At 49.5% G+C, this 27,782-nt stretch overlaps 1 protein-coding gene across 4 annotated transcripts in view; it reads right to left on the bottom strand.

The window, feature by feature from the left end:
* SMAD3 (SMAD family member 3) overlaps positions 1-27,782 on the bottom strand; it is a 126,347-nt gene that overhangs the window by 47,081 nt on the left and 51,484 nt on the right.

Raw genomic sequence — 27,782 nt, 5'->3', positions numbered from 1 at the left:
GTATAATTCCATCACTATAAAATTTTAGGAAATTCAAACTAATGTATAGTGACAGAAAACAGATCATTGGTTGCGTGGGGACTGAGAGGCAGGCAGCAGGCAAACCATAGGGCAGAAGTTTAAAGGGGCAGAAGCAAACTGTTGATGGACAGATTCATTTTACCTCAATTGCACTGATGGTTTCACAGGTATGTATAGATGTGAAACTCATCAAATTGCATGCTTTCAACAGCATGTCAATTATATCTCAATACAAATTAAAAAAAAAAAAAACAACCCTAAACTCTATGATGGTAAAGTTATCAAAAGCCTGATTTTAAGATATAGTAAAAGGGGAGTTCCTTTTGTGGCTCAGCAGTAACGAACCCGACTAGTATCCATAAGGACGTGGGTTCGATCCCTGGCCTCGCTCAGTGGGTTAAGGATCCAGCATTGCCATGAGCTGTGGTGTACGTCACAGACGCAGCTCGGTTCTGCGTTGCTGTGGCTCTGGCGTAGGCCAGCAGCTGCAGCTCAGATTCAACCTCTAGCCTGGGAACCTCCATGTGCCGTAGCAAAGGGCAGCAGCTGACCTAAGCCTACCCATTCTCCCTCCTGAGAGTACACTGGGGTTCAATAAATCCTTGCTTTACTTTTTTGAAAAAAAAAAAAATTCTTTTAATAAAATGCAGTAAAGCAGGAAAAGGGCCCGTGACGTACAGCTCCAAAAGACTGTGTCAAAGATTGTCTCCTCTGTTGATTGCATGACAAACTAAAAAGAGCCAGTATTGACATGTGAATACATAATGAATGCATGAACATTCTAAAAAGGTATGGCATATACACACAATTAAGACTGCACTGAAAATTAGCTACCTAGTTATTCACACAGAGGTGTGCACAGATCCATGATGTGATCATGCAAAAAGTACCACTCTGGGCTGACATGACTCACAACGACTGTTCATCAATGCAAAGCCCAGAAGCATCCCAAAGCAGGTCATCAGCTGGCATCGAAGAAAAAATTGTACACGAGACCCTCATCTCTTTCTGCAGTGGTGCAGGGACCGGGGCACAGCGTTCGGTCTAGCCAGGAATGACCCACTGACCAAATGGACAACACTGGGGAAATGAGGGGTTTTCCAAACCCAGGAGCAAACTGCTGGGTGTGCTGCACACCGAGCTCCCTCCTGCACACGGACTCGCAGGCTTGTGTTCATGATCAGCGTGGTGGGCCACCTGGCGAACAGCAGGGGTCCTTCTACCAGCATCACAAGGCTCACTGATTTTCAAATGTCTTAAGACATCAGCAGCCTCTACAGTCACTCAGCCCTCCAGACTCCCCAATTCCAGCCTCCTATTCCAAAACAAGGCAGTTGTTAACCCTCTGCCCATCAAGAAATCTGAGATTTAAGGGTGAGAGGGCTGCATAACATGGCACATCATGTGGGAACCGCTTATCTAGGACACGCTGAACAGAAAAAGCACTTAGTACACTTAAGATTGACACTTGGGGGGAAGCAAAGGTGGGGGGCAGCATTAACAGGTGAAAAATAGAGTGTCACCATTCCTGAAGGAAATTCTTTTCAACCTGTTGGTGATTTGTCCTCAAAAGTTCTGCAGAAAGACCTAGTTTATTGCCAACCCAGCCCCTGGGTCAAGCGTTTCTAGTATAATTCCACCCAAACCATGCAGGCTCAGTAAATGTTCACAGGTGGTGATGAATTTCTACTTCTGGCCAAGTGCACAGGGGAAAAAAAAAAAAAACCTAGCTGTTAAACATTTGAATACTGATAGTCCTGAAACAATAGGGGGAAAAAAGACAAGTGGAAGAATGCACACACAAAAAAATGGAAATTACAAATTGAACAGTTCAGGGTAGCAGGTAAGAGAACAGTGGACAACAACTACCTGGTCCAGGACTGGGTTCATCCTTGCCCAGCTATGTGGCTTTGAACAAGTTACTCAACCTCTCTGTGCCATGGTTGCTTCAAGCCATCCTGTGGGTTAAAATTCATGGTGCAGGAGACCGGGAAATGTAAGCGACATTTCCTAGCATCAAGAATGGATTCTTCAAGCACTGTGACCTCCCCACCTCCACCTCCTCTCAGCCCCATGTCAAGTGCATCTGTTTTAATCAGGGTTGCAGTGGCTTTTCTGGGGCTCTTGACCCCAAGCCTAACTGCCAGAGGGTACAAATAGCTGCTGGGAAACCATCAGAAATAAGAGCCATGAACCAGAAAAGAAGTTTAATAAGACCCAGGAGTCAAGTGGGTGTGCAGGAGGTGGCCTCAAGGTATCAGATTTTCTGGATAATGAAAGACCAGTTTAGAGGCTCTCCAACCCAACAACCTCTGACACTGCAGCGCTCTGTTAGAAAGTTCTGCCATGGGCAGGGCTGAATGCAGTCCGTTCCTCAGTGGTTTCTGCCTCCCAGCCCTAGCGTGACCTTCAGGGACCTTGCAGGGCTCCAGGCCCTCACTCCCAGGTCTTTCCTCGGAGGAGCACTCTCCTCTGGGGACTTCTGTGTTCAGCTGACATCCCCCTGAGATCAGGACCCCAGGATCTCCTTGCCCCACATCCCCCCTTGAGACTTCAGCCAATACATCCATCCTGGTGATAATCCCAGGGGAAAGACTCAGACCGGTAACAGCACACGACAAAGGATTTCTCAGCCTGAGTAACACGGCCGTCCCCGAATGTTACACAGACAACACGGCGTAACAGAGAAGGTGCTTTGAACAGAACAGGTGCACAATATTTATTTATTGTGCAGATGAATGCCCCATTGAAGTCAAGGCAAGCGCCCTCCTCCCCGCTTTACTCATGGTCAATCTGGGCCACTTCCGGAAGAAACTTCCCGCTGCCGGAATTCAGAGACACACACGAGAGCCACCAACTAATGGGCCTGGGCCGGAGGTCAAAAACAGGCAGCGGCCCACAGATGTTGTGCTTGGCCTACACAGTGTTTTTTAAATTTTTCAATTCATTGCCAACTTTTTAAAAGCTGGGGATTTCATATGTAAATCTAGATTGGGGGCTTCTCTTGAAAAAAGAATCAGAAGAGCTGGCAACCGTGGCTGGTGCTGGGTCACCGATGTCCCTTTGGACGGGGACGAGTCCTCCAGTCCGCTCTGTCTTTACACCAGCCCCCATCTTCCAGCCCTCTGCCTGTCCCCGAGGGCTTCTGAAGTTGTCCCTCTGGCCTGGGCTCAGCGGGGGAGCATCAGTCCGTATAAAGCAAAACAGAACCTGAGGGCCCAGGGACTGGTCTTTGCAGAGCAACCGCACAACTGCTTCATCCCTCATGTCCTAGTGTCATTATTAGCGGCATCCCCTTTCACGCTCAGAGTCCCGGTTTGGGTAACAAATTGTACAACCACCCAGAGCCCCTGCCAGCTCTAGACCTGCCTGGCCAACCCCAAGGATTCTGTAGGCAAAGCCCTCAGAAGCAAGACCACCTGCTCTCTACAAAGCTTCCCAAGCTGACGATGTCAGAAGTCCAGTGGGGTTCTCTTCCCAAAGGCCTTTCAAACACCCTGCGGAGCTGATGGCAGTGGCCAGCCCCAGAGGGCCTGCAGTCCTGAGTGACAGGGAAGGCTGGGGGGGATGGCTGGGCCTACACTTGGAATAGGCAGAGGTCGAGAGAACAGAGAAGAAAGAGAAAAAGGAATCTAATTACCAATCCCACCTCCAGGTACCATTTCCCTTGCCTGAGGTCAAAGGGTCAACTAAGGCCACCCTATCCTTCACCCCCACTTTCGGTGGGCATAGGGAAGGGAAAATGGCAGCTTTCATAGTGAGACAAGTCATCAGATTGCACTTACTATCTCTTCCAGAATCTTCTACCCTCTTGAGTCAAACGCATTAACTTGTCAGAGCCGGGAACACAGCTTCCACTCATGCCTACAGAGAGAAAGACTTACCAAACCTTAGAGTAAATGTGAGCCAGAGTTTTAAAAAATATCTAGTTACCCAACATTTTGGAGGCTTTTTAGCGTCCCTGGGGGAAGTTCCCTGCTTTAGGGGATGTTTGGCGAAGACACAGCCACAGGAAGGGAAGCAGGTAATGGGAACACCCAGCCAGCTCTGGGACCCAGGCTGCAACATTCTTAAGGATTCCAGCCGAGGCCAACAGGGAAGCTTTATACTTAACCCTAAAACCAAAGTGTTCCCTTCCCAATCTTTAAAGGGTTAAAGGCTCAAGAGGGAACGATTTCACTGAGGGAGGAGGGTAGTAGAATGGCTCCCTCCCCCTAATAAAAATTCTGGCAAGAGCAGACCATATGCGAGAGGGGAAAGGCGAGGCCGGAAATCCAATATTGCTGTCTTGACATTTTATATGAAAACCTGACATAACTAGATATCACAAGGCATCTGAGGCTTATTTTTTTTCCCCTAATGGGAGCAAACAAGAAAATCTGGGTCTTAAAATTCTTAAGGTCCATGTGAACTTAAAATCCCTAACCCTCTTCCTTTCCAAAGTGGGCATCTCCTAGGAGTCACTGCAACCCAAATCTGTTGCGAGGTTTCCTTTGGTAACTGCCTGCCTCAGATACGCCTGAGCTAATATTAAGGCACCCTCCGCATCTAAACAGATTCCCAACACTTCAATCCCTCCAAGATAATGTTCTCCAGAGACACAGGGAAGGGCTCAGACTTTGAAGTGGGCTGGGAAATCAGCTAGAGTTGCTTCAGCACTGATCAAACTCTACAGAAAGGATAGAGAGAACACAGCAAAAGAAATGCTCTCTTACATTTTCCCTGATCAAGTCAGCCAACAGCTTTGGTTTGGAGGGTTAATGGGATGGAGTTTGAACATCTTGTGGGGAGGGGCGTGGTTGAAGGGTATTTATAAATTCTCAGCTGGCCTCTGGCCAGGGCTGCTTTTCTTGATCTAGACAAACACAAATTATGATGCCCAACATGACTTGTATATACAAATGGCCATTTGAAAACAGTCACAGGCCTAATTGAAGGAGACGGCAAGAAATCAAAGGAAGGCCGGACAGAGGAACAGAACCCAGACCCACAGAGCAGCATTCCAGCTGCCGGGAGAAGCGGAGCAGGGGCTTTGCCTTTGAGGGGAGGTGGATGTTTACTTACACAGATGAGCCCAGGTTCCCCTGGGTGCAATTTTCTCAGGGAGCCACCCAGAGCAGACACGACTGGAAAGAATGAACAGCAGCCCTGGCCAGCAGGCTCTCTTCCTATATTCTGCTGTGGTAGCCACTCAGCCCTGGTGTCATGCGGGGGAGCCAGGGCCCAGGGACCGGACTCAAGCAGAAGGCTGTGAGCAATGCCTCTGCTTCACCCACACAGGGGGTTTCCTGCAGGAACAGCCGCTTCCTGACATCCCAACCCTCTGCATCCCCACCCAGAGAAGGATGAAGCTGGAAGACGTCACATTTCTCCAGCCAGAAACCCTGTGGACCGCCAGGGAGACCAGCCCATACAGGAGAGGGGACCTAGAGGGGTCTTGTCCCTGTGCAGGCCTTCTGAGCCCCATCCACTGAGCTTCCCAGCACACCAGCCTGGAGCTGCCCCTTCCATGTTCACCCAGAGCGCAGGTCATGTGTGTTGGTGAACTTGGGAGGTCACAGGACAGAGGGCAAGAAATCTGGGGATGGAGACCGCTTGGCCCTTCCTAGGAGAGGTTTGACCCCCAAGAGCTCCCATTTTCTCTGTCGCTAAAAGTGCTGGCGATACCCCAAAAGGAGAAATCCAGAGGGAGAATCGTACTTTATAAGCTTGTTTCAAACTCTCCAGGAAAGAAGACATTTTGACCTGTCATTCTGATCCCCAATGGGCCTTCTGACCAGATGACCAAGAAATATTTGACTTGAGAGAAATAATCCCAGACAAAACCAGTAATGGCTATAATCACACACCCGAAACGTTTGTGGATGATCGACAGTGAAGTGGCAACACTGAAAAACTGCAAAGTCAACCTGGGAGAAAAAACAGGCTCTAGAGAAAAACATTCAGCACAAAATACAACCTGAAGCAGCTAAAACTGCAGGCAATGAAAATCACTGACTAAAAATTTTTGATGGCAAAAAAAATCCAATAATTCATATATGCAAAATTTTACCTGGGAATATTAAACTTGGTGGAAATAATGGCATATAAGAAAATTCCAAACTGGCAGAAGCTAAAATCAGTACCAATGGCAAGCAAGCAAGCAAAAACAGAAGCAAGTTTTGTTATAAAATACACATAGAAAAGGATAGTGAACAAAAACAATTTCAGTTAAAAAAAAAAACAAAACAAAAAAACCAAGAAAGACGTCAGGGACAGATTAACTGTGGGGCACAGAAAACGGGAGAGGTGATGGAATGGCTTGCTGTCAGTTTACAACGGTTAATTGAAAAATGTCCTAGACTTTTTCAGGCAAGGTGGTCAAAGGTCCAGTCCAGGAAAATGCCTTGTCTGTGACTACCTGCCCATCTCCCTGAAGTGGGGGCAGGAGCCCTCCCCTCTGCTGGACCCTTGTCATCAGGCCTAGGTTAGGGCCAGGACCCTTGGAGGATTGGACCCTAGCATGAAGAGCAGACATGATAGGAAAAACACCTTCGGCCACCAGGAGGTGGCCTTCTGGTCCCAACCAGGCCACTGACCTCACCTGATCTTAGGCAGGTGGTTGCTTCTCTCACCTTGGAGACACACACCCTCTTATAAACGGAGGATGGACCAGACAGGTGCAGGGCCTGCCTGCTAGGAGACCCTAAGAGACCGTGGTGTCGGGCCTACTCAGGGGACCCCGTGACCTCTAATTCTTTACCCTGGTTGAGGAGGTGGGGAGCGCAGCCAAGGGGGAAGAAAGGAAATACTTCTGTGGGGTGGTAGCCAGAAGGGCAGTGAGAGAGTTTCATCTTCTCTGTAGGTTTCAAAGTCTCTATGATAAGTATATATTACCATTACAATGGGACAGGAGGGTGAAGGAGCCTTCAAGAAAAAAGCCAAAACACCTGCTCTAAGAATAACCAACTCTAGGATGTATTTACTCGCAGGAAAGGTCCAGACGACCCTGGAAGCTCAGATAGCACAAGAGCAAATTTATTTGCAATGAAGCATGGGGGTGAGGCTCACGTTTTAAGTCCAAAGCAATGGATTTATAATTGGGGAATTTCACATAAATATCCATTGGGGAGCGTGTGGATTTGTTCTCTCTCTGAAGCTGCTGCCCTGGCCTTGGGTAGTCAGGCGTCTTCCCCCCAGTGCTGATCTTTTGGTGGTTCAAACGCATACCGATGGGGTTACTTGGCCTTACAAACAATGTGCTACAAAATCCTAGCGGGGAAAGACACACATCAAATTCAAGAGAGTAAATAGCGGTAAGAAGGGACAGAGAAGAATGAGAAGGGGGTGGGGTGAAAGGAGGCCTTCGGCAGAGCAATTTCAGGATTTTCTTTTTTAGTGAAGAAATAAGACATTATAGATATCTGAAGTAAATACGGAAAAATATTAACATCTGTTATATCCAAGAGAAGGTCCATGTGCAAATTATCATTTTACCTGTAACTTATATATGTTTCCAATTTTTATAATACAATAAAAACACACACTCAAAACCCCAACAACACTAGACCAAGACAAGGAATTGCTTCTGGCGGCTTGGAGAGGGTGTCTGAATCAGCACAGAGCCAGCCGAAAAAATCAAAGTTCAAAGTCCTCTGGTATGTAAAGACTCAGGGAATTCTTGGCTGGAGAGTATATACACAATATATTAACTTGTCTCTTGTCTTCTAAAACTTCTGTTAGCATTTGGGGGGAAAAGCTGGTGATGTTTTTTAAACAAATGAGTGGAAGGGAAAATGAAAAGTCTTATTTAGAGCTGGCCTACTTGGTACCAGGAACTCTGCAAGAAGTCTGGGGTTCAACTCATCTAATCTTAACAACAAAAGTGTGACCTCTTCCCTTCCCAGAGGTGGACACTGAATTTCCAAAGGGCCTACCCCTGGCCGAAGGTCACAGAGTCAGCAAGGAGGGCTGAGAGAGGCTGGCAGGGCCCGGGGCTGCCTCCTGGACCCCCAGGGCAGGGCAGGGTTAAGAGGGACTCACTGGGGCCCGGATTTCTTACCCTCAGCTGGGGTTACCCTCGGTGGGATCCCCTTCTCTCCTCTACCAACCAAGCTGTCACCCTCATAGGGCCAGAGGGCAGACTGCAGAGGCACAGGACCAGGAAACTGCCCCCAACACGGCCCTTCCCCACAATCTTGTCTCTGCAGTTCCAAGGCCAGGCCAGCTCCATCCCCAGCACCTCTCCCACAGTAAGCTCCCAGCACAGTGTCACCCGGGACACATCTTCCCCATCAGGACTCTGGGAGGTTCTGAAGGGCAGAAAGCTTGGGCTCCATCTCCTCCCCAGCCTACAAGCTCATTAAACATCACCTCTTTAAACCTTCGTTTCCTTGTCTGTAAAATACAGTATCACAGCTCTATCTCATGTGGTCACCACAAGGGTTGGGTGCAATAACACACCTACAGCTCTTATCAGGGCCTGGCACAGTCATGGGCAAATATTTATCATCAGCATAATGGTTCTTAACAACCCCAAGTAAATACAGTTTCTCTAGGTACCTGGACTTCAGATTCTTTTTATTTTATTTTTTTTACAGCCGCACCTGAGGCATACGGAAGTTTCCCGGCTAGGGGTCGAATTAGAGCTGCATCTGCTGGCCCACACCACAGCCACAACCATGCCGGATCTGAGCCATGTCTGTGACCTACACCACAGGTCAGGGCAACACCAGACCCTTAACCCACTGAGCGAGGCCAGGGATCGAACCCATGTTCTCACAGATGCTACGTTGGCTTCTTATCCCACTGAACTATAAGGGCGTTCTGCAAACTTCAGATTCTTTGAAGGCAGGAGCCGTGCCTTTAGCAGCCTCACACAGCCCACAGCACCTGGTGTCAGTGGAGAAGAGGAAGCCCAGAAGGCGGAGGTGGAGTTGAGTGTCCACCCAGGAAGGAGCTGAGCACCTTGAGGGAAGGGTCCCTTCCACCCTTCCAGGCATCTGGTTCATAAGAAAAACAACAAGGCAGGCACAGGGAACTCTCAGAGGTAGCCTTTCTTAGAGCTGCTCTGTCAATGCGGGGTCTGTGGGTGAAACTAACACACACGTACACGCATGCGTGCATGCGACCACAGGAGATGCCATCACAGGGCTTCAGTAGGATGGGCTGGGGAACAGCACTTCAAAAGGCCTCTGATGGCTCAATGACACCAAAGCCCCAGTTCATCTGAGCTCAGGGACGTGCAGGAGGAGATCCCACTACAAACATCAGACCCATGTGCGCAGAAGAGGGTGGCTCTGATCAGATTGCTCCATTCCCTCCACTCTAACAAGGAGCCCAGGCTGGGTGCTACACATGAAAGGTTCAAGCAGACAAGCTCCCCCGAGGCAGAGGTAGAGGCAGCGGTAGCCGGGGCACTGGCTCTGGCCCCAACTCTGGCCTTCCTGGCTGTGTGACTTTGAGCAGTAGCTTTCCCTCCCTGAATCTTTCAGTTGCCTCATTCAGAAAATGAAAAGGTTAGAAGAGATGGTACCAAAAATCTCTGCCCAGCCTTTAAGTTGATGGCAAGAGCTCTCTTCTGGGGAATATTTGAGTCTGTTTTGCTCTCCCAAATTCACTGTTTCGAATGAAAACCAGAGCAAGTCCTGGGTAACAACCCCCGTCCCCAACACACACCCCCATCTGCTTCTGCTAGTTTTATGTTCTGGTCTCTAAAAGTCCTCCTAACTCTTTTCTAATTTGTAGTTAATTACAAGGAACTGCACTGACATTCATTTTTGGGTTTGCGAATGGAAAATCCTAATGACTTGGTGAATTAATTTCAGAGCTGGCCCCATAATTTCTGGCAGTAAGATTATACTTTGTTTTCCTTCTCATTGTTTTTAGAGGCAAATGGAAACACAGCCCACCCTCCAAAAATACATTAAAATTTCCAATTAAGTTTTTTTCTGGAAAAAAAAAATCCCAGCAATACAATATTGGCACCTGGAGCAAACTCATGTTAGAGTGTAGAGGATGACAGCTACAAGCCTGGGCTGAGTAGGACATGGTTTTTCTCTGGCAAGAAGCTAAGCGGTCCAGGAGGGCTTTCCCCAATCCCACCAGCAGCTCTGCAATTGCCACCCTGCCATAGAGTCACACTGTCACAACGGTCTGGCTGGAGGGAGGCGCAGACCCCATGCCAGGGAGCCATGGTCTCTGCTACTTAGGCTACTGCATCCCATCCTGTGTGTGACACTGGGTTGGGCCATCAACGAGCTGGACAAGTATTTAAAGGAGAGTGAACAGAAAGTTGTGGAGGTGCAAAACATGGGTCAGAGGAGGGACAGATGAGGAAGCTAATGATGCTTGGCACGGAGGACAAGTCTGAGGGGACAGAGCAGAATGTCCTTAGGACAAAAGGCGGGCTGTTCTAAAGGGTGGAGCAGGTGTTACAGGGTGGCTGATTTCTGCTCAGCTCGAGGAGGAGTTTATTGGAAGGAAAGATGATACAAAGGGCTGTCTTAGGGGAATGAACAGAGGGGGTGAGCACCTTGTGGATGCGCGCGCGCGCGCACACACACACACACACACACACACACACACACACACACACACAAGCCCATCTTACATGTAAGTCTTGCTTGCCAGTTATTCAGCACTGGAATTTATTATTTTTTTAGGGCCCCACCCATGGCATATGGAGGTTCCCAGGCTAGGGGTCTAATTGGAGCTATAGCTGCTGGCCGATGCCACAGCAACTCAGGATCCGAGCCATGTCTGCAACCTACACCACAGCTCACAGCAATGCCGGATCCTTAACCCACTGAGCAAGGCCAGGGATTGAACCTGCAACCTCATGGTTCCTAATCGGATTCATTTCCGCTGCACCACGACGGGAACTCCCAGCATTGTCATTTGATTCACGCAACAGTTCTACAAGGGCAACAATAACCCAAGCCTGTTGGTGAGACCCTCCTCCTCGATATGGTCACAGGAGTTTGCCCCAAGTCACGCAGCAAATAAGTGCAGGTGCAGGGCCCTGAACTGGGCCTCCCCACGATGCTCCTCCACTTCCCGAGACTGATCTCCTCCCTCCTGCCTGTGGAAGGACATCAGATTCCCAGGGGCGCCAGACACCCTGCAGTGTAACTGTTCCTGGACTTTGCATCTCAGGAAAGGGCACACGGGGAGGCTGCTCCTTTAGGAGCCCCCTTGCAGGGCAGCTGGGGAAGAGTCGTTCATCCAGCAAGTGTTTAATCCTCAGAATCCACATCCTGAGAAGCACTGTGAGGCTCAGGCTGAGGTTCCCAGGCCAGGAACATGCTGAGCAGGCAGGGAAGGAGACACATGCTCAAGTATGTGTGATGCAAAGTCTATACAGCGGGGGCTCTCTAGGACTTGGCTCCCCCCTTAGAAAGTGACCAGCTGGCTAGATACCTTCCTGCCATGAAGGCCCAGGTCTCTAAAGAGTGGGACCTCTCAGACGGCCAGCAGCTTGGGCTAGGCTCTTGGCAACTTGTGGGCTGCGATGCTCAAAGAGGACCACACCCCGAGCTTGCCATGTCTAAGGAGGGAAGAGTGCCAGGTGGGAAGGACAAAGGCGTGCCCTGATGGGGCTCGCACACCCTCTCATGTCACCCAGCTTTCTTAGCCAGGCAGCTTTCTAAAGGAGCAGCGTCTCCTGGCCAGCTGATTTCTGCGGACGGTGAACTGGCCATCCTGCTCCCCATTTTAAGTTGGTAAAATTGAAGACCAGACAAGACACAGGGGCAGGCCGTGCTTCATTTGGGACCAGAGGTGGACACTGGTCACAGAGAAGCAGGGAGGTGCGGCAGCTAAATCAAGGTTCTGAGACAGATCCCTGATGTCCACAGTGACCAGCAACCTGTGCAGTGCCTAGCACACAGGAGTCAGCATCTGGTAGCTTTGGGATTGCGCTCAAAGAAAAAACAAAACAAACACATCGCAAACAACCCCCAAGAAATCTGGGAATGTAGCTCAATGCCTGGCAAAAAGGAGCTCAATGACTGCCTGGTGGCTGGACACACAGAAAGATGGACAAATCACTCAAAACCCCTTCGTTCTGAGGTCCTACATTCTCCATTCAGTAGCCACTTGAGCTCGTGCATGAGATCATTCCTCTTGGAGCCCCCACTGGTGAAATGGGGACAATGCCAGTGCTTCACAGGGTCGCCGTGTGCCTCGTCATGCTGATGGGCGGGGTCATCAGAGGTAAAAGGCACTATCATGCAGGACAAGGCAACACCTAGCAATTCAGGCCCAGAGCACGTATTCAATAAATATTTGGTGAGCGAGTGACGGCATGAACGCACGCATGCATTCGAGAACTTGCTCAATCCCAGCCTCCCCAAATTCTTGGGGTTTCTCCAAGCAGCAAGTCTCAGCTGCTTGGAGCCTCTTGAAGTGCTCGGCATTCCCAGGTGGCAGCGGGAGCAGGGCCCAGCGTGCTGGCCTCTACAATCACTGCCCCTCACTGGCTCCCCACCCCCACCACGTACCTCCACAAGCGACCACCAGCCCTGCCCCTCCCCCTCACTGGCTTAAGAACCTGTGAATAGAAGGAATACTGCTTTTACACACACACCATCTCTACCAAAGCAGACCCAGGCCTTCTCTATCGATGTCCTGAAGCCCCTGTTGAATAAGCCAGCCACAGTGCTGCTCCTGTGCCCTGGAACTTTCCTTGAGAACTTGGCCTAGATACTACGCTGTCTGCAAATTTTCTTTCTCTGTGTAGGGAAGAACAGACAGGTGAATGGAACACTCTGGGGTCAGAAGGCCCTGGTCCATATTCCATCACCACCCCTGACTGTGCAGCCTTGGGTCAGTTGCTTGGCCTCTCTGGGCCTCTGTTGCTTCCGCTGTAAAAATGCACATGCTAACCGTCTACCACACAAGGTTATTACTGCAAGAATTCAGTGGAATAACAAGGGTGGAATGTCTACCACAGCGCCTGGGACGCCCAGACACTGAGCAAATGCAAGTATCCCCTCTTCCCAGTGATAAGGAGACCCGAGCCCTAGCCCCATTCTGCTCCTCAGTGGCTGTCACAGTAAAGTCATACCCCGCCCTGTGACCGCAATGATGCCCTCCAAAATGTAGGGGATGGGAGCTGACCTAACAAGTAAATCCTAAAGCAATGCTGTCCAGTAAGGCAGCCACCAGGCTCACACACCAAATGAGCATTTGAAATGGCCACGCTGGAGCAAGACATGCTGTAAGTAGACAGAACGTGCTGACTTCGAAGACAGTATGATTTTTAAAAGGATGTAAATTGTCTCATTAACAACCCTGATATTGAATACGTTTGTATTCAATAAAATAAATTATTTAAAATTGACTTCACCTTTTTCTCTCTTTTTCGGCCACCCTGTGGAAGACGGAGTTCCCAGGCCAGGAATCAGATCCCAGCTGCAGTCAAGACCTAAGCTACAGCTACAGCAATGCCAGATCCTCAACCCACTGTGCCGGGCCAGGATCAAACATGCGTCCCAGCTCCCAAGATGAGGCCAATCCCTTTGCACCATAGCAGGAACTCCTGATTTCACTTTTTTCTTTCACCCTTTAATGTGGCTAGTAGATTTCAAATTATACATGTAGCATGCACTGTCTTCCTATCAGAAAGCACTGCTCTAGGATGCTAAGCCTTCAGTGCTGTGGGCATTATTCTCTTCCTATCTAGACTTGTAGTTCCTTCTGGAGAGAGAAGGCCTGCTGGCTCTTCCTTTTTCCCCCCTAAAACAGATAGTGTTCAAGGTATGTACCGAAATACTCTTTAGGGATCTGATGAATAACATCTTAAGACTTTAAAAGTGGTCAAGCAGTCACCAAGCACCAGGAACCTGGTGGTGGGTAAAAACACACGCCAGCTCATTTAATCCTTACAGGGACCACATCTTACAGACAATGGAAATGAAGCTCAGAAAGGCTGAGTGACTTGTTCAAGGCTACTGGATGGTCATGGGCTATAGCTGGGACCCAAACCTAGGCTGTTCTTGACTCCAAGTCCAGCTTCTTCTCTGTCGTTCCATGAGACAAAGCACACAGCCCCCGCCCCTCTATATCACACATATCCTGGAAGCACTCCAGTCCCAGCGACACTCTGCCTCCCATCCTCCCACTCCCAACACCAAAGGATTTCCCAGCAAGCCAGAAATGACACACCACCACACAGAGTCCATGCATAACCCTATCCACGTCTGGGCCCAGGCTGGGTTAGCTCAGAATGAGTCACTTTTTAAAAGGGGTGAGTGATAGGGAAAGGAGGATTCTAACTTGTTGCCAATGAACTTCCTGGCCAGGGTGCAGGTGGAAACCTGAGTCTAAAGAACTGGGGAACAGCAAAGAGCCTGATGAGGTATTTTTTCAGAGGAACTCCTTAGCAAGGCTGAGCAGCCCTAAGTTGCAAAAGCTCCAGCCCCGTTAAAAATCATCTCCCTCAATATTACAAAGCCACAGTCATCAAGACAGTGTGGTACTGGTACCCAAACAGACAGACAGACAATGCAACAGAATAGAGAACCCAGAAATAAACCCAGACACCTACAGTCAATCTTCAACAAAGGGAAGAACATAAAACAGGGAAAAGACAGTCCTTTCAGCAAGCGGTGCTTGGAAAACTGGACAGCCACGTGTAAATCAATGAAACTGGAACACGCCCTCACACCATGCACAAAAATAAACTCAAAATGGCTTAAAGCCTTAAATGTAAGACAAGACACCATCAAACTCCTAGAAGAGACCATGGGCAGAACATTCTCTGACATCAACCATACAAATGTTTTCTTGGGTCAGTCTCCCAAGGCCAACAGAAATAAAAGGAAAAATAAACCAGTGGGACCTAATCAAACTGACAAGCTTTGGTACAGCAAAGGAAACCATTAAAAAAAAAAAAAAAAAGAACCTGCAGAATGGGAGAAAATAGTTTCAAATGATACAAATGAGAAGGGCTTAATCTCTAAAATATACAAAAAACTTATACAACTCAACAGCAAAAAAAAAAAACCCAATTGAAAAATGGGCAAAAGACCTGAACAGACATTTTTCCAAGGAAGAGGTACAGATGGCCAATGAGCACATGAAAAAAATGTTCAACATCACTGATTATTAGAGAAATGCAAATCAAAACTACCACAAGGTACCACCTCACACCAGTCAGAATGGCCATCATTAATAAGTCCACAAGTAACAAATTCTGGAGAGGATGTGGAGAAAAGGGAACCCTCCTGCACTGCTGGTGGGAATGTAAGCTGGTACAACCACTATGGAGAACAGTATGGAGGTATCTTAGAAAACTAAATACAAGGCTACCATATGACCCAGCAATACCACTCTTGGGCATATATCCAGACAAAACTTTCCTTAAAAGAGACACATGCACCCATATGTTCACTGCAACATTATTCACAATAGCCAAGACATGGAAACAACCTAACTGTTCATCAAGAGATGAATGGATTAAGAAGATGGGGTATACATACACAATGGAATACTATTCAGCCATAGAAAAGAACAAAATAATAAAATAATGCCATTTGCAGCAACATGGATGGAACCAGAGACTCTCATACTAAGTGAAGAAAGTCAGAGAGAGAAAGCCAAATACCATATGATATCACTTATATCTGGAATCTAATATACAGCACAAATAAACCTTTCCACAGAAAAGAAACTCATGGACTTGGAGAACAGACTTGTGGCTGCCAAGGGGGAGTGCGGGGGGAGGGAGTTGGGTGGACTGGGAATCTGGGGTTAATAGATGCAAACTATTGCATTTGGAATGGCTAAGCAATGAGATCCTGCTGTATAGCACTGGGAACTATGTCTAGTCACTTATGATGGAGCATGATAACGTGAGAAAAAGAATGTATATATATATATATATATATATATATACACACACACACACACGTGTGTGTGTGCGTGTGTGTGTGTGTATATGACTGGGTTGCTTTGCTGTACAGTAGAAAACTGACAGAACACTGCAAACCAGCTATAATGGAAAAAATAAAAATCATTTTTAAAAACCCTAAAATCAAGTTGTATTGTTAATAAAAAACACTGTTCAAGAAATTTTCAAAAAATGAAATAAAAGAAACAAAAATCGCCTCCATGCCACTCCCAGGCCACACTACGGGGCTCCAGCCATCCACACTAACCTTACACAGGATGCTTCTTCAGCATCAGGGCTCAGGAGAAAGGCCCTGAGCTGGGCACAGAACAGGCTGGTCCTAAATGCTATTGGATGGATGTGCATGAGGAGACCGAGAAACAAACAGACCAAAGGAACAGTCTTTTTTTGCCTTTTCTAGGGCCTCTCCCATGGCATACGGAGGTTCCCAGGCTAGGGGTCTAATCGGAGCTGTAGGCACCAGCCTACACCACAGCCACAGCAACGCGGGATCTGAGCCATGTCTGCGACCTACACCACAGCTCATAGCAACAACGGATCCCCATACTCACTGAGCAAGGCCAGGGATCGACCTCAAGGTTCCTAGTCAGATTCATTAACCACTGAGCCACAACGGGAACTCCCCAGGAATAGACCTAAAGGTGCAAAAGACACAGGCCTGCATCTTAGGGAACACACAAAACAGGGTATAAAGGACCTGAAAAACAAATGATGACCCAGGAACTACCCAGTGAACAAGCACCTAGGAAGGGAAGGGAGCAGATGGAGGATGAGGAATGGCTTCGCTCACAGGAGAAGCGGTCTGCAGCTGCACTCCTTGCGGGAGCCAGGGGATGGGGGGATTGGGGGGGAGGTCAGGGTGGGCCAGGCAGTTTGGGAGGACTTCATGGAGGAGGATGCAGGCCCGGAGGACCTGGCCAATGGCTGTCTGTGCCGAGCCCGCCACTTAACCTCTCAACCTCTCAATTTCCTTTTTTTAAAGGGGGAGGAGCAGCCGTCCGAGAGGGAGGAGACAGAGAAAAAAACAAAACGCCTGGCAGACGGTTCACATCTGACCTCAGACAGGGCAAATATTTACTCATCCATTCATGAACCTGGCCCTGGTGAGCGTCCTCAGTTGGGGACACCTGGGTTTAGGCCGGTGTCTGGTCTTGATTTGAGACCTGAGGCGGCCCGTGTTTGGCCCGCGGCACAGAGTCCAGTCCTACACCTTGTCTGTCTGCGAGCTAAACGGACGGCATTTGATGGCAGTGGAAAAACTGACCGCCACGATGACCTGCCACCCACGCCGAGACACTGGGGAGTTCGCAGGGCAAGCTGCCCTCTGCCGAGGGCCCACCCCAAGCAGAACATCCTGAGTGTGTGAGCCCACGCAGGGCGGGCTTATCTCACTCCCACCAGGGAGCTGAAAAGGAGGCTTACCCCCCATGCCAGGGACAAGGACACTGAGACCCAGAAAGGCCACACGACTCACACACAGCCACACCGACGGCAAACTTGAGCAGCCCAGTCAGACCATCACCTGGGTTCTCCCACACTCGCCAGGGAGTTCAGAAAAATAGTCCACCAACAAATATTTATTGAGGGCCTACTGTGCTCCAGGCACTGTCCCTGGTCCTGGGGACACAGCCATGGATGGGACAGGGAAGGATCCTGGCCTGGGGAGCTTGCAAACCATGAGAGAAGACTGGCCCTAAACACGGAATATAAAATTAAGGGAATTTCGGGAGTGATACAGGTTCAGTGGTGGGAGGTTTAAGCAGGTTGAGCCACTGGACCACTTTAGCGGGAAGGTTCCTAAAAATCACCATGAAGTGTGCTTAAATGCAGATTCCCAGAGCACCCCCCAATCAAGGGAGCGGCCAGAAAATCTGCATCTTCAGGAGCTCGCTAGGAGCCTGGAGGGGGGAGGTCCTGCCCCCTCCCACGGCACCTGGGGTCTGGGTCCAGAGCTCTGGCCTTGCTCCACTCGCCCTAAAGCAACAGTGGCCAAAGATCACAACTCACACTCAATCCATCATCTATAAAATGAGTGTCATTCTTTTCCGTTATGGTTTATTACAGGATAATTGAATATCTTTTCCTGTGCTATACAGTAGCACCTTATTTATCCGTTCTATACAGAACAGTTTGCATCTGTTAATCCCAAGACATCATAGAAAAGAATATGAAAAAATCTATGTGTGTTTATATATGCACACGTATAACTGAATGATTGTGCTGTACAGCAGAAACAACACTGTAAATCAACTATACTTCAACAAAATAAATTTTTAAAAAATGGGCATCATAACAGCTGGCCTGACCTCCCTCACGGAGTGGTGATGAGATGCAAAGGCCGCTGGACAGTAAACGAGAAAGGGCTGGACAAATGGAGTTACACACATTCTTAAACCACGCTGCTGGTGAGAGCGGACCCACTGGAAGAAAAGAAGAAAAACAAGCAAGCCCCCTAGAAACCCAGGGGTTGCCCATCCAACGCATAGCTGTTCAGTGACACAAATACCCCCACATAACCCACCCTGCCCCACGTGACTACTCTTACACAAGCGCGGTTGCTCAACAGGGGCCTGTGTGTGGGTTTCCATGCAGTCGTCCCAGCCTGTGGGAACCCAGCGTGTGGAGTTCCTGGTGAGGCGAGCGGCTGCAATCAATCACCCCACTGCCGGCAGCTCAAGCCCACATGTTGCTCTTATGGTCAGTGCACTTCATCCCAGCAGTGACCTAACCCCAGCGCCAGTCAAGTCAGCAGCCGCCTCCCCCATTATCCCCATCCCTCCAGCAAGCACCGGCTCCCATTTCAGGCCGTGTGCTCCCCTGGGCATGACTCAGAGAGTCAGTTGTCTTTTAAAAAATGCTTTTCATATTTCAAATCAAAAATAAATACCACGCGCTCTGGACGCACGCCATCACAGATGTCTCTGTTGAGTTATTAAAGTAAGAAAGGCCCGAGGAAGCCGAAAAAGCAGAAAAAGTGGTTAATTCACATCATCCTGTCCCTGCTGCCTTAATCTCCGGTGGGCTGGAAGAGAGGGCTCGTGGCCAGGTCACAGGACACATGTCCAGCTCTGGCGGGAACAGTGAGGTCAGGGGTTCATGCGTTCAATGGGACCTTGGGACCCGCGACGGGGAAACACCAAGGCCCTGCAGGCCCATCCCACTAGGAGACATGGTGGATTCAGGCAGAGATGAGCCATGTCACCTCAAAGGGGCCCCCTGTACACACATTGGAGCAGGTCTCAGTCCCTAACGAACGAAGGCAGGCGGTGGGCAGTGGGCGAAAACAGCTCCAAGGCTGCAAGGTGCACCCACCTGTAGTGGCCATGCATGCACCGGCCAGCGTGGAGGGGAAGGTCTTCCCATCACCCAGGGGTGCACCCAGCCACTGGGGCTGCAGGCCATTCAACAAATCCGCTTCCCATGACTCCCTCCTGCCCTCATCCTGACCCACCCATGCCTCTGACCATTTGGCTTCCTGGGTGGAGTGCCCGCAAGGAGAGAACGCCCTGCTTAGAGCCTCACAGTGGTTATGCTTTTCAACAACTCAACTAGTGGCTTGATTTGTGCTTCAGCTTCTTGCTCGTTAGTGGGAGCCCACAGTCCGGACTGAGGGCCCGACAAGATGAAGTTTCTGAATTGGTCAGGCCAGGCCTGGCTCCCAGGGAAATTCACCATGGTCAGGGCCATTTTCTGGCCACCAGCCTTCCCCTGGCTGCCCGCGTGTCACATCTTTGCTCCCACCCCCTCCAGATGCACCGTTGTGTGGGCTCAACGCTGTGAGGTTTCCCGAGGTGCTCCAAGGTCACACCCGGAGGTATACTTTTGAAAGCTGAAATTCAAAGCTCAAACTTCCCCTGCTTTAATTTCCAAATATGGTCCCAGGTGAAGCCCTGGTCAACCATGATACTGAGTAATGAGACATTCTGATTTACAAATATTCTCATTAACCAAAGATAACCAGAAACCTTTCTTTTTCCAATTCCCTGTGAAAATATTTCCGGAAAGTATCTGTCCACTCTTCTTCCTCAAACAGCCTGTTTTCTCTAAGGATGAGACATTCTTTCCTTAAAGGATCCATCTAGTCCCTGAGGCCCAGATCATGAAGGGAATTCTCAACACAGAGATCAACAAACCACGTAACCTGCAGGGGTGGCCGGTCGGTCGGGTCACCTAGCCACCCCAGGACAGCCACCAGCAATGTTTTCTTTCAGAGGAACAAAAGCCTGAAGATAAAATCAACCACAACCTGTTTTCCAGTGATTTGTTTCAGTCTCATTCCACAGGGTATCCCAAAAGTTGGAAAACAGGATACACTATTTTCCCTCTGTTTCTAGACTTTCTGGACTCTCTGGGATGTAGATATTATACCTTTCCAGATGAACAGTGGACTTACCACTTTAAAATCAGAAGAAGTTCAAGGGTTGCAGAAAAACACTCAGTGTGTTATTTGGAAATGTAACTAAAAGACTGTTTCAAAATAAGTTTATCCTGTTCCCCAACTTTGTGGCATCTCTCTGAGCACCTTATGTGCTGGACTTAGGCTATAAAATTAGACTGGAAGGAGGTGATGACATCATCCTGATATTAATGGCTACCACGGAATGAGCATTTACAATATGCCAGGAATTGTAAATCTCTCACCAGTTACAACTTCATCTTTAAAACAAATCCAGTGAGCTATTTTATCCCAGATTTACAGAAGAAAAACTGCAGCTCAGAAAGTTGAAGTCCTTGCCTTGAGTCCCATAACTTCCAAGTGGCAGAGCCAGGATTTGAACCCTGGTCTGTGCACCCCTGAAGACTGGTGCTTCTCCACCCCACTTTGCCATCTCAGACCACAGAGATCACCCCCCTGCAGGGTTTTTGTGTCTGAAAACACTAGCTTTGTCCATGGAGTGATTACTTTAAGATTATCAGATAAATCCTGGCTTGAAAACAAGTTTAAGAACCAGTTCCTCTCAGCTCCCAGCTGGCTGCATGACCCTCGAAGTACCTTCACCTCTCTGGACCTCAGGATTTTTGGCTCTGAAACTAGTATCTATTTCCTGAGACCTCTTTTTGGCTCTAACAAAAGGCAAAAATCCCCAAGAGGTCACCAACATCCATAAGCCTTCAACTAGGAAATAGGCCAAAGGATTACTCTGGGAAAAGCAGACCCAGCTTGCTCATTCCCAAACTCTGGTGAGGAGACCCACGGAAGCCAGCCCCCCATGGCTTCAAGGGGTCCAGGGGAAGGGTAGGAAAATGGACCCTCACAGCAGCCCTGCACTACCTGAAGAGTCCCTGAAACTACAGGTCAAGTTCTCTTCTCTAAGAAGGAAAAAAAAAGTATAGCTTTCAGTTTCCTTATTTGTAAAATGAAAATGTCTCATGTGCTCATTCCACAAAGGATTGGTATGTGAGTCCAGTGAAACAGTCATCATAAACATGCTTTGTAAGGTGAAATGTGTGTGGGGGGGAATTAGGGTTGGGATTGAGATATACATATTACTATCTACAAAATAGATGGATAACAAGGACCTACTATAGCACAGGGAAATTTACTCAATTCTGTGAGTACCGTAATAACCTATATGGAAAAAGAATCTGAAAATCTGAATTTTCCCATATGGAAGAAGAATCTGACTATATATACATATATGACTTACTTTGCTGTACACTTGAAAGTAACACAACTTTGTAAGTCAACTGTATTCCAATAAAATTTTTAAAAAATAAAAAAAATCTTTAAAAAATGCTTGGTAGGGCGTTCCTGTCGTGGCACAGTGGAAACGAATCCAACTAGGAACCATGAGGATGCGGGTCCCTGGCTTCACTCAGTGGGTTAAGGATCCGGCCTTGCCATGAGCTGTGGTGTAGGTTGTGGACTCGGCTCGAATCCCATGTGGCTGTGGCTGTGGCCAGCAGCTGTAGCTCTGACTGGACTCCTAGCCTGGGAACCTCCATATGCTGTGGGCGTGGCCCTAAAAAGGAAAAAAAAAAAATGCTTTAACAAAAGAGGGTAGAGACTCTAGAAAATGCAGACATGGGTTAAACTCCAGCTTTGCCATTTACTGGCTCTAAGTGATCAAGTCAGCTTAACCTCCGTGGGACTCAGTTTTCTCATCTATGAAGTTCATCCCCTAGACCCGTGCTAGAATAATTTTCTGTGATGATGAAAATGTCCTCCTCTGGGCTGTCTAATGTAAGTAGCCACTGGCCACACATGGCTCCTGAGGTCCTGAAGCGTGGCTAGTGGGCTGAAGAACTGGATTCTCAGTTTTATTTAATTATCTGATACTTAAAACAGCCACCTGTGGGTAGTGGTTACCATATTACATAACACAGCCTTTGACTGTGGTGATAAGAATTGAGATAACATTTGCAAACTGCCTAGCACAGTACACAGGATGCAGTAAGTTCAGGAGGAAAAATGCATGAATATATACAGGTCCCATCAGTGGAGTTGTTTTGCTTTGTTTTGAAAGCAGAATATTCTCACATGGAGAAACGGAAGCACTAGAAGGAGAGAGATAAAGAGATACATGGCTATTTTAGAAAAACCTAAAGAAATCAGATATACCATTGGAATCATTTTCTTAAGTGTATAAACAGAAGAGCTGAAAATTGTTTTCTTTACCAATGTTCTCGTCAGCAGATAAAGAGAGAGGGCGTTTCAGGCCAAGCTGGGCTTTCATAACCCTCAACGCCCAGTACAAACTGCCCCGTGAGCAAACTCTCACTCTCGGCAAAACCTTCCATCCTGATGGGCAGCCTCCCTGGGGCCTCAGGGGAGCCGCCCACCCTGGGGTGGCGGGGAGGGGGGCACCCTACCCCGGCAGGGCTGCAGTGGGGAAGGGCCGCCCACGGGGCCCAGGGGGTCACAGGGCGGGCGGGAGTGCCCCCTACGCCCGCTGGCAGGCAGCCTGCGTCAGAGCCCGACAGGAAACAGGAGAAGACAACACGGGCCGCGTGGAAATCCCCGCCGGGCCCCACGCCAGAGTGTGACTCAGTGGGGCTGGCCGGCCAGCTGCCCTCCCACCCCTCGGCCGGGACCCAGGGGGCCGGGCTGCAGGAAGCAGCGCAGCCTCTGCACAGACACGGACACCCAAGTCCTTCTGTGTTATTCATTATGTTACAGATGCCACGTGAGAGCAGGAGAGACAGAGTCCCAGCAGAGCAGGTGGGAGGTGAAGGTCCTTGACCGCAGCTCCATGCACTTTCTCCAAAGGGAGGTCAGAGTTCAAGTCCCAAAGCTGCCTCGACGAAGCCTAAGAAAGCCTCTGAACCTTTCTAGGCCGACTCCTTAATTGTGGCATCAAGGGGCACACCCGGGACGCGGTTCCCATCCTCCGGAGCATGCCCGGGCAACCTGTCCGCCTCAGGCCTCCTCTGGGCCCATCTATCAGCCCCCTCCCTTCCACCCTGCACAGGGCTGTCTTGGCCTGTGATGCGAATCATCCTAAAGGCAGGCGTTCCACCAGGCTTCCCTTCTAGATACTGATGTCACCAGGACAGAGGCCATGTCTTGTACCTTCAAGGTGAGTTGGATACATCACTCTTATACCCAAAGAGATAGCACAGAATGATTAGAGGGCTGTTTTCTTTAACACCCCCTGGCCAACTCCAAGTCATGGCAGGTCCGCCTGGGCTGCCAAGTCCATGTCTCACTGGGGACCAAGTCTACTCCCCTGGGGGAATGCCTGGCACTTAACAAAAAGAGGCAACAACAGCAACAATTCCTGGTGAGATAGATACAAGAGGCTTTCTAAATCCAAAGTCTACACCCTTTCAAGATGTTATTCGAAAAACCCAACTGTGTTTTCTCACTTTAATAACACCAACATGCCTTCACCTTTTGTGTGTGTGTTTCTGGCCATGCCTGCAGCACGTGGAAGTTCCCAGGCCAGAGACTGAACCTGCACCACAGCAGCAACTGGAGCCGATGCAGTGAAACTGCCAGCTCCTTAACCCTCTGTGCCACAAGAGAACTCTTGCCTTAACTTTTTATTTTCAGACGTTATCTAGGCAATTTTGCCCCTGGACAATACACGTCTCACAAAATAGCCAGTTTGCCCCATTGCCCTGAGTGTGTATTGGTCTGAATTTTATGGGTGCTTTTGGCCAGTCTACGTATAAACTCGGCCTGGGTTCCATGTATCTCCTTAACCAGTGATTCTATTAAATGGCCCCAGAAAGCACTCAAGGCTCCCCCACTCACGGGGCGTCCCTGACCCAGGTCCCTCTCCAGTCCCCACTCACCTGCACAGGTGAGTGGTAGGGGTAACCCAGGCCCTCCACATCCCCTCCCCTGCTTCCCATTACCTCTGGGACTCACTGTGTGGGCCTCGACCCCCACGCCACCACCGTGACTGCACTTACCAGGGTCACTAGTGACTCCCAAGTAACAAAATCCAAAACACGTGCTGTGCACGCCTTAGCATCCTGGCCCCTCTGATGCATCCAGCAGTGCTGTTCCCCTCCCTTCTCACCGGCCTTTCAATGTCCCCCCTCGCCACCCCCCCAACCCCTGAAGGTGCCATTCCCTCACACCGTGCCCATCCTGGCCTCATCCATATGATGACGTGCATCTCAGCTCAGCCCCCCGACCCATAACTCCTCCCAGTGGCCCCATTTACGTGGCCCATGTTAGGAGCTCTGTAAACGGTCACTGGTGGGCCCCAGCGGTCAGTGTGGGCCTCCTCTGTGCACAGCACAATGGGAAATGCATCGCCCTGGGTCCAATGAAGAAATGCTGTAGCATCTCAGAGAAAGGGCAGAACTCAAGGGGCCAGGGCTCCCAAGGAAGGCACCCCTGAGAAGGTGGTGTGAGGGGTTGTGCCTTGAAAGAAGGCTCAGGAAACCAGCCTTTTTATCCCATGAGGCATTGACTCAGCACTGCCACATCACGTCAGAAGAGCACAAAGCCTCACCTGGCTGTTTGAAACTGGTATTTTGCAAACTACACTGGAAGAAAACCTCCTGAAGAAAGGCATTATCTAAGCAGACCCCTTTGGAGAGGTTTTTCGTGACAAATGGGTCCCCCTAAAATAAATTCTAGTCTGGTATGAAAGTGAAACACCTTGGGTGAGAGTTTGCTGGCCCCAGTCCCGCCCTCAACAACAGGGCATTATCTTTTTGGCAAATATCATAGGCCAGCAGAAAGCAAACAAAATCAAGAACTGTTGGGAGTTCCTGGTATGGCTCAGCAGGTTAAGAACCTGACTAGTATCCATGAGGACTCGGGCTCGATCCCTGGCTCTGCTTAGTGGGTTAAGGATCTGGCATTGTCATGAGCTGTGGTGTAAGTCACAGATGTGGCTCAGATCCCATGTGACTGTGGTGTAGGCTGGCGGCTGCAGCTCTGATATGACCCCTAGCCTGGGAACCTCCATATGCCGCAGGTACAGCTATAAAAAACCCCCAAAACTGCCATTTATTAGCAGAAAAAACATCAGATTTGCTTTACTCTGATCCTGTTAAGGAACACTCTCGAAAGAAGGGCACTCCACATTTTCACTCCTGTTCTCCTTCTCATGGTCCCCTCTCAGTGGACTGGACAGCCCCTCCCTGGGTCCCCAACTGCAAGTCCCATGGCGGACTGTATGCAATGTGCTCATCTTCCCCTGCTGTGGGTTCGAGGGCACACACTGTGCCGGGCTCAACACCCACCATGAGCACAGTGAAAGAATGAATTTCAGACTCTTACTAAGGAGTTCTGGTTTTGAATGCTTGTGCACTGGGCTCAGCATCCTGAGCCTTCTCCAACATCACTGAAACATCACCACTTGATCATGTCCCCAAGGGTTCTGAAGCTTACAGGAGCTCTCTAAAGATGGTCTGAAAATCTGTGCTCAATAAACCACACCTCTCACAGGAGCGTGGAGGGCTTCCCAGCGGCAAAGGAAACATCCTCACACCCAGCAGAGTCCCACGCCCAGCACCACCTGCTCAAACCCTACTTGGGGACTCGGTGACTTCCTAATGATCAAAAGGGAATGCACAGGGCAGGCTCGGGGGCTTGGGACTGAACACAAGGGTGGCACCGCTACCTCTTCTGCTTCAGGGGCTTCCTTGCCTGAGAAATGAAGGAGTTGAACTTGCGAGGTCTGAGGGCCCTGCTGGTTCTGACAGTGGCTCTATTCCACCTGCCAGGACTGAGTGAACTAAACCGTGCCCACTAGTTCCTTCTAGACAGAACCCGGGGTCACCATCTGAGTGAGTCCCAGCACGTCAGGAAAGTGCCTGCATTTAGGCCAAAAGACCTGAGTGGGAATCCTCCTCAGCTTTTTCAGCCTGTGAGGCCTCCACGAACTTTAGACATCCCAAGTGGATCAGCCCTCTCCCCTGTGACTCCACCAGGCAGGCTGGCCATGGCCCCAGATCTCAAGGAACCAACCTTCCAGAAGGAAAGGCAAAGACACATTCACACAGTGTGTGTTTAGATGCTGGGGTGGTGGCGGGTCCAGGAGAATGGGGTGGGGGGGTCCCAAAAGGCTTCCTGGAGGAAGTGAGCAGGGGGGATTTCCAAGCCGCTTACAACTTTTTTCAAGATAAACATTGCATTTATCTGCTTTCTTGCCTCCTGACCTCTGCCTTCCAAATCGGACATGCCATCATCTCTAGTCATAAAGTTTTTCTATGACCGTGAAGCAGAAAGCTGGCTGGCCGTGTCATTTCCCCATGGTTAAGAAGCCATGTGCCCAGCTCACTGAATGCGCATCCATTTCCTCCCCACCCAAAGGACACCCCCATCACCTAGAGTCCTCCTCATTTCCTGCTGTTCAGCTCTCCTGCCTCAGCTCATGATCCTCCACCTAGAAAGCCCTCTTCTCTAGCCTTGGCCCCCTCCAGCTCCTAGGAGCATTCCCAGTGCCAGTGATCTCTCCTCCGAGTTCCCATGGCACCTATTTTCAAGACCAAATCGCAGGACTGCTAGAAATAACCACGATTATAATCACAGCAGCCCCCCTGACAGCGTGCTTTTCCGCCCAGGCACTTGCTCAGCACATCACAGTCATGATTGCAGCAACCCCTAAGACAGGGGCTACGGTTACCCCCACTCTTCCAGGATGGATCTGATATTCAAAGTACAGGTTCCTGGCCAGAGGTCACCTGGTGGCCTTTGGGGGAGATTTCTAGGCTGCCCTGCACGGCGAGGTACCGATCTGCATCTTAGAGCAGCACTCCCAGGGGTCCTTCTGGCTACACCATGCCAGGCACGGTGGATAGGAGATGTCTGGGGCAGGGCTCGCATCAACGGCCATGCCCTCATTTATCTGGGAGCTTCCTCCAGCACCTGGGATGCACTTAGCACCTAGCAGCTTCTCCAATAAGACCCGCTGAAAAAAATCAAATAGGAGATGCTAAAGCCTGCTGCCCACAGCCCTCCAGGCAGACTTCTCTGTTCAACACACCTCCCACCTCAGGGCTTCCGCGCTTCCTGTTTTCCTAATGAGAACACCATGGCTCAGAGGATGCACGTCCTTCACCTGGGGTTAGGGCCATGGTCAAGACTGTCACAAGAGACCTCCCCAACAGAGTCATGGACTTTTCCTGTTGGATTCTTTGGCAACTGGCACAGCTCTGAGCACACAGGAGATTTGGAGACCCAGGTAGACAGAAACAGGAACTGAATGATGTCGGAGATGGAGCTTCCAAGATCAGTTTGGTGGTGGTTGTTCAGCATCACATTTCCATCCTAACAGATTCTGGAGGGAAGCCGTGCTCTGTCTGCAATTTGATTCCACTCTGCCTGCTCTGTTCTGAGAACACAGCTGGGTACCAGAGGGATACAAAGAAATCCACGAGTGTGGGTGAGACTTCACTTCCGTGGGAGAAGAGACTTTCCTTTTGTCTCATCATGAGTAACGAAATGCCAAGGCTC

This window comes from Sus scrofa, chromosome 1, assembly GCF_054392235.1.
Source record: "Sus scrofa isolate SSC_HxYL_T2T_F1_AM1 chromosome 1, Sscrofa_HxYL_maternal_Yorkshire_Landrace_v2.0, whole genome shotgun sequence".
NCBI classification, from domain to species: Eukaryota; Metazoa; Chordata; class Mammalia; order Artiodactyla; family Suidae; genus Sus; species Sus scrofa.
Note: the sequence above shows the minus strand (reverse complement) of the source record. Positions and strands in the feature narration are given on the sequence as shown.